Source organism: Leptidea sinapis, chromosome 9, assembly GCF_905404315.1.
Source record: "Leptidea sinapis chromosome 9, ilLepSina1.1, whole genome shotgun sequence".
In the NCBI taxonomy this organism is placed as follows: domain Eukaryota; kingdom Metazoa; phylum Arthropoda; class Insecta; order Lepidoptera; family Pieridae; genus Leptidea; species Leptidea sinapis.
The window spans coordinates 15690117-15703767 of NC_066273.1; the positions used below are offsets into that span (position 1 = coordinate 15690117).

The 13651-nt window shown below is 38.2% G+C and overlaps 1 protein-coding gene and 1 long non-coding RNA gene across 5 annotated transcripts in view; one reads left to right on the forward strand and one right to left on the reverse strand.

Annotated features, from left to right (window-relative positions):
* Positions 1 to 13651, forward strand: part of LOC126965903 (b(0,+)-type amino acid transporter 1-like) — a 52742-nt gene that overhangs the window by 17311 nt on the left and 21780 nt on the right. The window lies entirely within an intron of this gene.
* Positions 10890 to 12348, reverse strand: LOC126965926 (uncharacterized). Its single transcript, XR_007729632.1, has 2 exons — positions 11690 to 12348; positions 10890 to 11585 (listed from the first exon to the last, which is right to left on the reverse strand). It is a non-coding gene; the product is annotated as an uncharacterized LOC126965926 (long non-coding RNA).

Below are 13651 nucleotides of genomic sequence, written 5' to 3' on the forward strand. Positions count from 1 at the left end.
AGAACTTATTTTTCAAAACAAAACTATGAATTTCTAACAATCCGTGAAAATAGATGAAAACGCGCGCTGTAAGTCGCGCGTCTCTAATTTGGTTTTCTCTTTTTTTATTCATTTCCATTTGTCTTTATTTTTGACAACTGTTTTCCAATTTTTACCAGGTATTTTTATGCTATCCCCGCGAGTTACCGGTCTTTCTTTCTAACACCAGCAAGGCCCGCGTCAACAACGTCAGTCTTGAAGTCCATCGGTCATCGCTCATCCTGGCTCCATGGCCTGCCCAGCGCCACTTTATACGGCCTGTATTGTACGAGTATTAAATTCCTTTATTGTCCATGCCTTTATTCTTAGTATTTCGATTTGGATTTATTGGTTACCGTGTCAAGCAGTAATTTTTTTTGTCTCACAAAGTAATTTCTCTGACTTCGAGACTCGTCAGGTGTTGCTTGAGTTGATTATCGCTGTTGCAATCAAACTAACGAACGGCCGCGTCAAGTATTCGTCGAAATATTTTATTTTCATTTGCAGAATTTTTAGTATCAATGTGCGTCTGCATAAATCATTCGCAGCAGGCTTTAAAAAAAAAGAGTAATTCCACGCAATTGCAAAGCGGATAAATCAATCTGACAGTTTTGCAATTCGATTCCTGGTAGTGCAATTGTTAATGCTAAATGCATTTGCATCGTTAGTTAAAAACGAACCGGTTTATGTTGGTATGTATGACACGTGCTTCGTGCATTGAAAGTGTCATATTCAGTTATTACGCAGTAATTTAATCACTGACAAGATATATACATACAGGCGGGGACAGTAACGATTTGTTCAATATTCATGCTCGAACAGTCTGCTATTCTTTTCAAAAAAGATTTTATATTTCATTAAGTACCCTGTCGTTGATCACAAGATGGCTTGCTTAATATCTATTTTGATTTTTTTGATTTGATATTTTGAGTTCGTCATTTAATTAAATTAATGATGTGCCTTCAGCCTATTGCTTACGAGATATGATGTCATTTAATTGTTAAAAGTAATATTTCTCATTGTCATTTAAAACAGAAATAGATAGAACAGAAGCATAAATACCCACTATCGTATACAAAGGTATAAGAACTTACGTCAACTCACAGATTTACATATTATACTAGCTGACCCAGCAAACGTTGTATTGTCTGAGAATCGGACATCTATTTTTCATCCCCCTAAATGTTAAGGGTGGTCCACACATTTTTTTTTTTAATTTTTTGACATTTTATTTAAATTTCAACAGTTACTTTATCGCGATTTTAATATCGGCAATACAACTTTGCTGGGTCAGCTAGTAGTAATATATATATATATATAGTAGTTGAGAAATTAAATCACTTTTATGATTTTCTTATGAGTTTCCAGCAAACCAATCGTATTAAAGAACATAAACTAAGTAATACTTATGTGGCGGTAATATGGAATTTAATTAATGATGGATAAAGGTAAACGAATGGTGAGTTCGATAAATCAAGTAAAATTTATTTTAAAGAATTATTAATAAAAATTTAAGAAGTCTGTTATTTAGAGACTGATTTAGAATATTTATTATTAATTCGGAAGGGATACTTCCGATTAAAAAAAATCGGCTAAGCAATCTGATAATGGATGCTATGATTTATGGTTAAGTAAAATGGTTTTGGTTTTTTCAACACGAATCAAGCAGTCGCATACAGATGTAAGGTCAATTATTTGTACAGATTAAATTTATTTATTTAACACCATCAAGACAAACACTAACAAAAGTGTAATAATATTATTACAATAAATAATAAATTCTAAGTGTAGGCTTGATTATAGGTGTTACACACATTTCAAAAACAAAGACACAAACATATTTAATTAAAATGAATGCAAACATTATCGGAACATTTAGAAATTGAATTAAGGCGCTATAGTCCTAAAAAGTAACATTTTTAAAAATCTACTTAAAATACTTCTACAAATACTACGGTTCAAATTTTTTGACATATTTATCTTCATTTCTTTATCTAAATTATCGCTGTTTCGAAAACACGATTACGAAAAAAAATCTCGATAGATTTATTTTTTGAAAAATAGTCTTCTTTATTTGAATTGTTTATATTATCATAAAACTATGATAGCTATAAACACAAAACTTATTTTATTCGATAGTTTATTAGTATTTATAAGTTTTCATCGTGGGATTTATCAATACGCTTTGTGAATTATTTTATGTTAATTTTTTTCGTAATAAACCAAACGCGACGCCTTGGTTGCATGCTCGCTCAAGCCAGCAGTACGCCCGTGACCACTGTCAAGGAAGGTACTGCGTTCGTGTCTCTCGGGCTCACATTACGTAAGATTTTAGCAAACAAGTACAAAGCGGGAATCATAGTAAAAAAATAATGATGATGCGACAGCGTATTTGTTGAAATATATAGGTAAATGTAAGTCGGAAAGTACTAAAATAAAATTTACGTAATATTATTTTGAATATTATGCCACGCGGGATTTTTGTATATATGTACTTTAGGGAAGTTAGATAAATCCAAGATGACCGCCGCACTAAATTATGATTTCAGCAATATGGATATCTTGTCCGAGGTTCTCGAGGGTGCAGATAACGATTTTGTGATCATTTTTGAAATCCAAGATGGCCGCCGCACAAAATTATGATTTCAGCAATATGGATATTGTGTCCGAGGTTCTCGAGGGTGCAGAGAACGATTTTGGGATCATTTTTGAAATCCAAGATGGCCGCCGCACAAAATTATGATTTCAGCAATATGGATATCGTGTCCGAGGTTCTCGAGGGTGTCGAGGACGAATTTTGAGTCGAATCGTTATCTGCTGTCGATCATAATTTTGTGCTGCGGCCATCTTGGATTTCAAAAATGATCCCAAAATCGTTCTCTGCACCCTCGAGAACCTCGGACACGATATCCATATTGCTGAAATCATAATTTTGTGCGGCGGCCATCTTGGATTTCAAAAATGATTCCAAATTCGTTCTCTGCACCCTCGAGAACCTTGGATACGATACCCATATTGTTGAAATCATAATTTTGCGCGGCGGCCATCTCGGATTTCAAAAATGATCCCAAATTAGTTCTCTGCACCTCCGAGAATCTCGGATACGATATCCATAATGTTGAAATCATAATTTTGCGCGTAGTATAACATTTCTCTCATACGTCGATAAAAAAGATTTACTTCAAAAATGCATAAAAAATATTATCACAGTAATTCCGTACTCTAGCACAACTGTAAGTTTTAAAAAATATTACGCGGTCCTTCTGGGTCGGCGGTCGTTGACCCGCATCGCTCGGTTCGTTCTCAGCCATGCCCGTCGCCCGTGTCCATGCGTACCTATCGAATCTAACGTTCGCGCAATTTTTACCTAAAGTGTTGGGAAAACCTCGCCTTAAACGTAAATGAATAAGAAATCAATAATATTATATAATAATTAAAACATGCATCATTTCACAATTATATAAAACAGACTTAAACTTATCAGTATTTATAAATTATTTGAATAAAATATACTTTTTGCCTATAATTTACAAAAAAAAATAATATGAATATAAATGAAATGAATTATGAATGAATAAAATTTGTAACCAAAATTTATGAACGATGCGGCGACTAATACCCGCGTCGTAACTCGGGTATCGTCCGAGCGCTCTTTCCAACTGAGCCGGTTGGCTCAGGTGGAAAGAGCAGTTGGCTTAATTTTACGTTACAAATTTACTTTGTGTAATTAGTACCAGAAGTGAAGATTATCACTTTAAAAATAACAAATTGTATAAATCATTTGGTGAAGGTCTTATAAGTAGGTAACTACTTATGTATTGCACGGATCAAGACAAAAGAGTTAAGCTAAGCTAAAACCGACCAAACTTAAGAAGAGACCTTTTTCATATTTAGGTATTATAATTCTAGAACAACATGGTACCGTCGCGCTAACGTGGGCAAGACAGTCTTTAGTACAATAACGACAACAAATGACAACTGTAGCTCCGACACCGACTAAAAATCGTGGGTTATAAAACTCAATTTTCGCTTTTTGTCTTAGGTTTTACTAAAACCAAACAATCAATATTAATTTAAGTACGTACTAACAAAGTATTTTTGAATCACTTATTGAAAGTGAATCTAAAGAATAAGCGCATTAAATTCAGCAGGACTGTTTTTGGAATAACATTAATATTTAATAATTTTTAGAAATGGGAGAGTCACGCAGCCGTCTTTTGACGTCAGCACAATCGGGCCAGACTCGTCCGGGTTAATTACCACACTCGCACAGAATACCGGCGTGAAGTGCCGATATGTTTCGCATAGGTTAGTGTCGAGGACCGGAGGCCATTCCCCCCCCCCCCCCCATCCCCAACAAAGATTATGAAAGCGGTCCCTAAAGAGATAGTACCCCCAGGAGGGTACCGGCTCTACCAGAGTCGGAGAATCCCTCCCCGAGCACTCTAGCTCGGGCTGCCCTTCGTATTCTGGGGAGGGCACAGTACCGCGCATGACCACGGACAAACGAGGCAGTAACACCACGGCACCCCGCTCCACACTCAACGTGGACTTTTGCAATATCAGGGGAATTCACTCCAACTTAAACGCCGTCCACCACCACCTTGAGACGGCGAAGCCGGCCTTGTGTTTCCTTACGGAGACGCAGATATCTCGACCTAGCGATACGTCATATTTAACGTACCCCGGGTACAAAATTGAGCACAATTTTTTGCCTCATGCCGGGGTATGTGTGTACGTTAGGGAGGATATCTGCTGTCGCCGTCTCGGCAATTTTGAGGGTAGGGACCTGTCCACTCTCTGGCTCCGCGTAGATTTAGAGGACCGCGTCCGCATCTATGCGTGTGTCTACAGGTCCCATAGTGGTAACGTAGAAACCGATCATCTCATGGGCTGCGTTCAAGCGGCAATTGACGACGTGCTTGCACAGATCCCCTCCGCTGAAATCGTAGTCTTGGGTGATTTCAACGGGCACAATGCCGAATGGCTTGGATCACGTACCACAGACTACGCAGGGCGATCTGTGCATAATTTTGCATTGGCGTACGATCTATCCCAATTGGTTGAGTCGCCAACGCGGCTCCCGGATGTGGATAGCCACATGCCGTCCTTATTAGATCTTCTGCTGACTACACATCCCGATGGTTACCAGGTCATTGTCGACGCCCCTCTCGGAACGTCCGACCATTGCCTGGTCAGGAGTGTAGTGCCTATACGACGCCCACGTCGCAGACCACCAGCGATCCGCCGCGTTTGGCACTACAAGTCAGCAGATTGGGGTAGGATGCGTTCCTTTTTTGCATCCTACCCTTGGAGCAGGGTTTGTTTCCCTTCGGATGATCCTAGTGCCTGCGCCGTTGCAGTAGCCGATGTGATACTACAGGGCATGGATATTTTTATACCATGCTCTGTAGTACCGATCGGTGGCAGATCACAGCGCTGGTTCGATGCGTCAGTTAAAGCAGCATCTGACTGCAAAAAACAGGCGTATTGAACTTGGGTTGCGGCGCTGGGCACAAAGGATCCGAACTGCATAGTTCTAAAGAGGAAATACAACCGTGCTTCCAGATTTTTTAAGCGGCAAATCGCCCGTGCAAAGTCAAAACACGTCGTCAAAATCGGCGAGCAGCTTTCCAGTTACCCGACCGGAACACGCAAGTTCTGGTCGTTGTCGAAAGCTGCTCTTGGTAACGTCAGCCAGCCGTCCATGCCGCCGTTGCACATGAGGAATGACACCCTGGCCCATACGGCAAAAGAGAAAGCCGATCTCCTGTGCGCTCTTTTCGCCTCCAACTCGACTCTTGACGACAACGGAAAAACACCGCCGACCATCCCGCGGTGTCAGAGCTCTATGCCTGAAGTACAGTTCAGACAGAAAACTGTTAGGCGAGCTCTGTTTTCGTCGGACGTCAGGAAGTCGAGCGGGCCGGATGGCATTTCTCCAATCGTGCTTAGAACGTGTGCCCCTGAGTTGATGCCGGTGCTAACGCGTTTATTCCGGCACTCTTATTCCAAAGGCGTAGTCCCTGACTCATGGAAGTCAGCCCTTGTCCATCCGATCCAAAAAAAAGGAGACAGTTCGGATCCGGCAAACTACAGGCCTATTGCTATTACCTCCCTGCTCTCCAAAATCATGGAGAGCATAATTAGCCGTCAGCTCTTGGTATACCTAGAGGGTCACCAGTTGATCAACGACCGACAAAACGGGTTTCGTCATGGTCGGTCGGCAGGTGATCTTCTGGTATACCTAACACATAGATGGGCTGCGGCTATTGAAAGCAAGGGGGAAGGCCTGGCAGTTAGCCTGGATATAGCGAAGGCCTTTGATCGTGTATGGCATAAGGCGCTCCTCTCTAAACTTCCATCATTTGGGCTTCCCGAGAGCTTGTGCAAGTGGACCTCCAGCTTCCTCACTGGGCGCAGCATACAGGTCGCTGTCGACGGACATTGCTCGAACCCGAAGCCCGTGAATGCTGGAGTGCCCCAAGGCTGTGTGCTATCTCCTACGCTGTTTCTTCTGCATATCAATGATATGTTGGACACCTCCAACATTCATTGCTATGCAGATGACAGCACTGGTGATGCCGTATACACGGGCCATGCACGTCTCTCTCGGGAAATCGTCGACCAGTGCTGGGAGAAACTTGTGTCTTCTATCGAGTCCTCTCTTGAGAAGGTCGCGGAATGGGTTAAATTGAACCTTGTCCAATTTAACCCCCAGAAGACTCAAGTTTGCGCGTTTACCACTAAAAAAACCCCATTTGTCGCATCACCGCTCTTCGACAACACTTCCCTAAAAGCCTCGCCTAGTATCGGAATACTGGGTCTCGAAATCTCGAGCGATTGCCAATTCCGTGGCCATCTGGAGGGCAAAGCCAAATTGGCTTCAAAGAAACTGGGCGTCATTAATAGAGCACGGCAATACTTCAAGCCGGCCCACATTCTAGCGCTGTACAAAGCGCAGGTCCGGCCACACATGGAGTATTGCTGTCATCTCTGGTCTGGCGCACCCCAGTATCAGCTCGATCCATTTGACCGCGTGCAACGCAGAGCAGCGCGAATTGTCGGGGACCCAGTACTCTGTGAATGGCTGGATCACTTGGCGTTGCGTAGAGACGTCGCTTCATTGTGTGTCTTCTACCGCATTTATCACGGGGAGTGTTCCGAAGAGCTGTTTTACCTAATTTCTGCCGCCGAATTCCACCTTCGCACGACACGCCACAAGTTAGGATATCATCCTCACCATCTGGATGTGTGGCGGTCCTCCACAGTGCGGTTTACATGGAGCTTTCTTCCACGTACTACAAAGCTGTGGAATGAACTTCCTTGTGCGGTGTTTCCGGGGCGATACGACATGGGTAACTTCAAAAAAAGCGCGTACACCTTCCTTAAAGGCCGGCAACGCTCCTGTGATTCCTCTGGTGTTGCAAGAGAGTATGGGCGGCGGTGATCACTTAACAACAGGTGACCCGTAAGCTCGTATGTCCTCCTATTCCATAAAAAAAAATATACCAGTTGACCCGACAGACGTTGTACTGTGGTATAATAAATAAAATAATGATTTTTTTTTAAGAATTTGTCAGTAATATATCATAACATCAAGAATTATTTCGTAAAATATGCTCCCTGTTGTTGCAATGAAATTCTTTTACAGCAGAACTGTCAAACCGTGCGTCAATAAATTTTCTCATAGAAAATATGTCCATACAAAACAAATATCGGACGACGGGGGACACATCAAAGGAAAAACAAAGTTGTTGTTTTTTTTTAATTCCGAACACTTTCATATTTATTCACCTTTTAAACCTTCCCTGGACTTCCACAAATAATTCAAGACCAAAATTAGACAAATCGGCCCAGCCGTTCTCGAGTTTTAGCGAGACTAACGAACAGCAATTCATTTATATATATATATATATAAATAGATAAGTTATTTATCATTTATAATGTTAATATGAAATGGTGTATGGTATAATATAATTTAATAGAATTTGTGAATGAATACCTACTATGAGAAATTTAGTGACCGACCCAATACATACTTTGTACCTACCTATCTTGTTCAACAGTACCATTTCATGAAACTTTCCGTGTGGGTCTGATTTGCACTTGACTGAGTTTTATGAAACGAAAAAACGTCATGAGCTGATAGTTATAACGGCCATGATAGCGTGCCCGGTGCCGCCATGACCTAGCCCCTAGGTAGGCGATAGCTTTGTAGCTGTACCTACAACCAATAATATCAATTAATACAAATGTCTAATACCTAACTTGTAACGTAGCATTATAGATCGTAGAAATAGTAATCGTGCATAATAACTGTAATAAGCGTATGCCGAAATATTCGTTCTGACAAGAACATTTTATTTTATATAACGTAGTATTAGCTCTGATAAGAACCATTTCATAATGCTGTATATCAACTCATAGAATCATACAGATCACCAGTAGTCATCGCAGTGAAGTTTCAAGCATCGTACTTTCTCTCGACGATCGCAGACATACTCACGTGATCAGTCATATGCTCCGCGTTACACAACCGCACAGCAAGGCCGAGTGTCCTCGAATGACGCGTCGGGACTCGGGCGTCGATCGCTATTCATGCAATTTTAATCAATGACCAATAGCGTAGGTGCGGAATGCTCATTGACATCGTATGATCGAGGTTCGACGCGAGTTTACACAAACTGCGATAGCATTAGTTTTAGAGCGTGATAGAACACATAATATTATTCTCAAATTTTATTGAATGAAACGTTTTACTATTGGTTAAAATGTAAGCTCTAGTATTGGTGTGTATTTTCTGAACTTGTAAATATTTTTTAAGTAACCATTGTAATTGGGTAACTAGTTTTAAGGATTTTGTATATATATCGTGTAACTTTTTAATAAATCATATCTTCCATATATCTTCCACATATTCCTCACAGTCAAGCAGTTGTTTTATTTAATCGCCAAACGCTCAGTCTCTAAAGCTTCATTAAACTTCGTTTATAATATTACTTAAGGGCGCACCCTACGGCATATAGCATGGCGAGATATTGATCTATATCAACACTTAAGTATATATCAATCACGTTGAAACAAATATAATATGTTAGACTATCATAAACAGAAACATGATGGCAAAACTATTTCGTCGATTGGCAAAAAAATTACTCAAATCAACATTAATCCAGCATTTAAAAAAAATAAAAGTATAGTTAATACTTAATTTACCGTAAGGATCATCTAACGCAGATCTTAAAAACAACTTGTACCTACTACATTTATTAAATTTAAAATACTTCATAAAGGTCGGAACGCATCACTTGACACCTGATGTTGATTGTTGCGGAGCCTCTTGCCCGTTTGCCCCCTCGTAAATTATGTTACAACGGGATAAAGCAGAATTTTATGTCACGGGTGCATCGTGAGCGTAATAAAGTACTGTATTGTTAAATCCCAAGCGTTTTTGTACCAACTGCGTGAAAATAAGAACAAATTTATAAGAATAACTAAAACCGTAGGTAAACAACGCACGTGTCAATTTTAGTTGGAATTTGTAAAATTTTAATGCTTTTTTTGTTTTTATATATTATATCGTCGATTAAAAATAATTTATTTTCGGTTATTAATTTAAGACAGGTTGCAATAAACATTTTTGTTATTCTAGTGTTCCAAGTACTAACTAATTCAGCCCCTAGAGCCTGAATTAAATTCAGTACAATATTGTGTCAGTTTTTAGAGGCTTTGAATAACTTTTAAGTCGACATTACTGGTCTCTGATATGTCATTTTTGAGCAGGTGGTAAGAAATAGTAGATTAATAGCTAAGGGTTGTAAGGCATCAATTGCAGCCCGAGTGCGCTCGTGCGCCTATCGTCCGAGGGTGCAATTGATTCACCGCGCCAAATGTCAAAAATGTAGATGCGAATATTTTATTAAATGGAGAGGTGGTAAAACCAGTGGAATCTGCTATATTTCTTGGCATTACTCTTGATTCCAAATTGCAGTGGGGCCCCCATATTGAAGGATTGGCGAATATGCTTAGTTCTGCAGCATATACGGTTAAGAAAATTAGACGGTTAACTGACATAGATACGGCGAGATTAGTATACTTTAGTTATTTTCATAGTATTATGTCCTATGGTATATTGTTATGGGGCAGTGCGGCCGATATTAATACTATCTTTGTGCTGCAGAAGACGGCTATTCGCGCGATTTATAACCTAGGTCCTAAAGAATCATTAAGAGAAAAATTTAAAGAAACAAATATTTTGACTGTTGCTTCTCAATACATTTTTGATAATGTTTTGTATGTTCATAAGCACATAGAGGAATTTTCTAGAAACTGTGACATTCATAATGTTAACACGAGGAACAAACATAAACTTGTTATGCCTACTACTTGGTTGGGTCGAGTTAGTAAGTCTTTTGTTGGGCGATGTATGATATGCTTCTACAATATGATCCCAGAAAATGTACAAAACAAATGTGTTACGAAATTTAAAAGAATTGTTAAAAAACGTTTGTGTGGGAAAGGTTATTATAGCATAAACGATTATCTTAATGACACCACGGACTGGGATTAAAGCGAACACCCTTAGGCTCTTTAATTATAAATGTTTATTGTACGATATTACATTGTAATCCATATTTTATATAAAAAAAAGCCCGCTGAGTTTGTTGCGCCCATTCTTCTCAGGTCTGAGGCAGTCTCTTTTGAATGGGTGGTAGTTTTTGACGTTCAATAAGTGATTATAAATCCTATTTTGAATAAAAATATTTGAATTTGAATTTGATGCTTACACCCGAGCTCACAACTCTGCTTTACATGTCGATTGTGAGGTAAGTAGAAAAAAACTGGCATTACAAATAAAACATTTTAACTACGAGTATTAGTTAAAATTTATAGTGAAATGAGACCATTTTAAAATTTTAGGTACAGGTGTTTTTGGGTATGTTAATAGTTTGAGATTGTGATATTTGTTGGTAATGGACAAAATCTGATGGGATGAAGCTTTCTTCAGCAGAAGTTGATGGCTGCGGATCATCTCTTGAGAAAGATGTTTCATTTTTTTGGAAACTGAATAGTTTCCGTTATTTGGTTGGTAATTTTACTTTTATTTTGTATGGAATCTTCAATGAATCCTTCAGCCACCTTCCTGGATTTCCAACCACCGTGCCTTTTTATAGTGGTTAAGTTAGCCCCAGCATCAGCTAAAAGTGTAGCCGATGTTCTCCGGAAGCAATGACCTGTGTACAATTTGGGTTTGCTTACTTTAAATAACTTGCAATTTGCTTCAGCATACTTCTGATGGTATTTTTTCCAATAACTTGTTTGTAGCATTTGCCTTGGTACTTCAAACGAAATTGGTTGGTGTTTACATTTTCAGGACGAAGATTTCTGTATTTTTGTACGAATTCAGAGAATTCTTGAGGAACTACAAGTGTTCGGTGAATTTTACTTTTTGTGTTGGGTAGTTTAATAACTTACAATTGTCCCTGTTGTTCTATGTTTTCTATTGTTATATTTGTCAATTCAATACCTCGGCATGCGCCAGTTATACCGAAGATAAGAACCACCTAAAACAAGCGAAATATAAAAATAAGTATGTTTTATAGGATTGTAAGAATTTAAAAGATAAATGATAAAGTATTACCATTATGTAATTTGTTTTTTTAAGTACCTTAACAGATAAATATATGTCATCAGGGGCTTCTTTTATGAATGTTTCACGTCTTGCGATGTAAAAACCTTTGATTTTTTGCTTTTGTGCCCAGCTGATTGTCTTTTTAGAAAAGATGATTAAATGAACAATTTTAACATTGAATAAATGCACCACAAACTAGATGGCTGCAGCTTTTTTGATACTCACTAAAGTATGTTAAGAATACAGTCTCAGATAAAGACTTTACTCGTTTTTCTTTTCGCCATTTCATGAACTCGTCGTAAGTTTTCAAATATCCCTCTTTAGAACTTTCAGGCAAAATATTGTTAATTGCTGCTTCAGCTTCCATTTTCATTGAATCGGGAATGCAGAATATATCTTCATCACTTGCAGAACCCATGTTTTTTTCCTTATTATCACGTAATTATAAAAAAATCCCAAAAACAAACGTAATTTAAAGTAAAAGTTTTCTATTCCGCCTTTTTTCATCTTTTTTAAGTATTTTTAATTATTTTGTTTCAAGAACGAAATTGAGCTTCGCCGTTCGATATTTAAAATTCATGACTATTATACTTATACGAAGACAGGGCTAAATAGCGAAGCGACCTCTTTTGTCATTGGGCTGAATGCATGATGTCTATTGCCAGTATGATGGTTAGATGTACGCGAACTTTTTGAAAGAGTGAAGTTTTTTTTTAAATTACTTACCGCCCTAGGGCTTTTCTAGCTACATTATTACCCTAGAGCGCTAATTGGTCATCTACAAGCCCCATTTGGGGGTAATAAGGTCCTACTTACCGAATATGAGAAATGTAAAAATCTTTTATGGTGAAATCTGTACAACTTATATACTACTGTTTGTATGATGTCATTGGGGTCGAAACAAATTGAATACAAACTCCGTATTTTATGAATTATGGAATTCCTTTGTCAATGCGCAAGGCTTTCTTTACGTGAGATTGAGTTAATTGTCCTAAACTATGAATAAAGTAATGCCTGATGACAAAATGTGGGGCTGACCTAAATAGTATTTATCGTATGAATTTTAAGTAGATTCACTATGGCTACGTATTTCATTAGGTTTTTATCACTTTTACTGTATTCGATACAGTCGTGGCCGTTGGTTCATTATCAGATGTTAATTACTAATAGTTGATAAGTGATGTATCACGGGACTTTGATGTATATTCATGATTGGAAAATATAATTACAGATTCGCACGGAATCCTTATTTTTATACATCCACAGAAGATTTGAACCTGGTTTAATTGTAAAAGTTATTTCTATTAAAAATACTGCGCGAAGTGTGTTCTGAATCGGAATAATAATTGTTATTTGAACTTTCATCAATATTATTATTTTCTCTTTAGTGTGAACTCTTTAAAAGGAGAAACGAAGCCTTATTAGATCACCTGGTTTCTATCAGTCAAGATTCTTGAGCATAGAAATCTAAATAAGTTCCTTGACACTCTACAGGGCAGGTCATTCGAAACTTATAAAGCCTAGTACTAAACCTACTTCCCATTGACCTAGAATAATGTAATTTGACAAAACACACACAATCTCACAAGGCTTTTGTAATAAGTCGTCTCCATTAAATAAGTAATAAGAATTATTATAATGCCTTCGTGACACAAAAGTAACTTCCAAATTGTCTATTTTACTTTAACAGACACGCCTTTGTAATTGTACTAAAAGCCGCTAATTAAAATTAACTGAAAAACATTTTAAAGTTAAAATAGTGTTCCTAAATAACGATCTTTGACACAATACGCTAATAGGTTTACATAAGTATAATAGAATTTCTGCACTACCTTGAATTTGGCACGTATTGAAACCGTGATACAATATATTAATAATCACGTTTTATTGTCAAAACAAAGCATAGAGTAAGTTATCACTAATATGTTTAGTGTCAATGTCGCATGGGTCAGCATGACGCAATAGGCACGAATCTAATGCCTATATTAAATAATATAA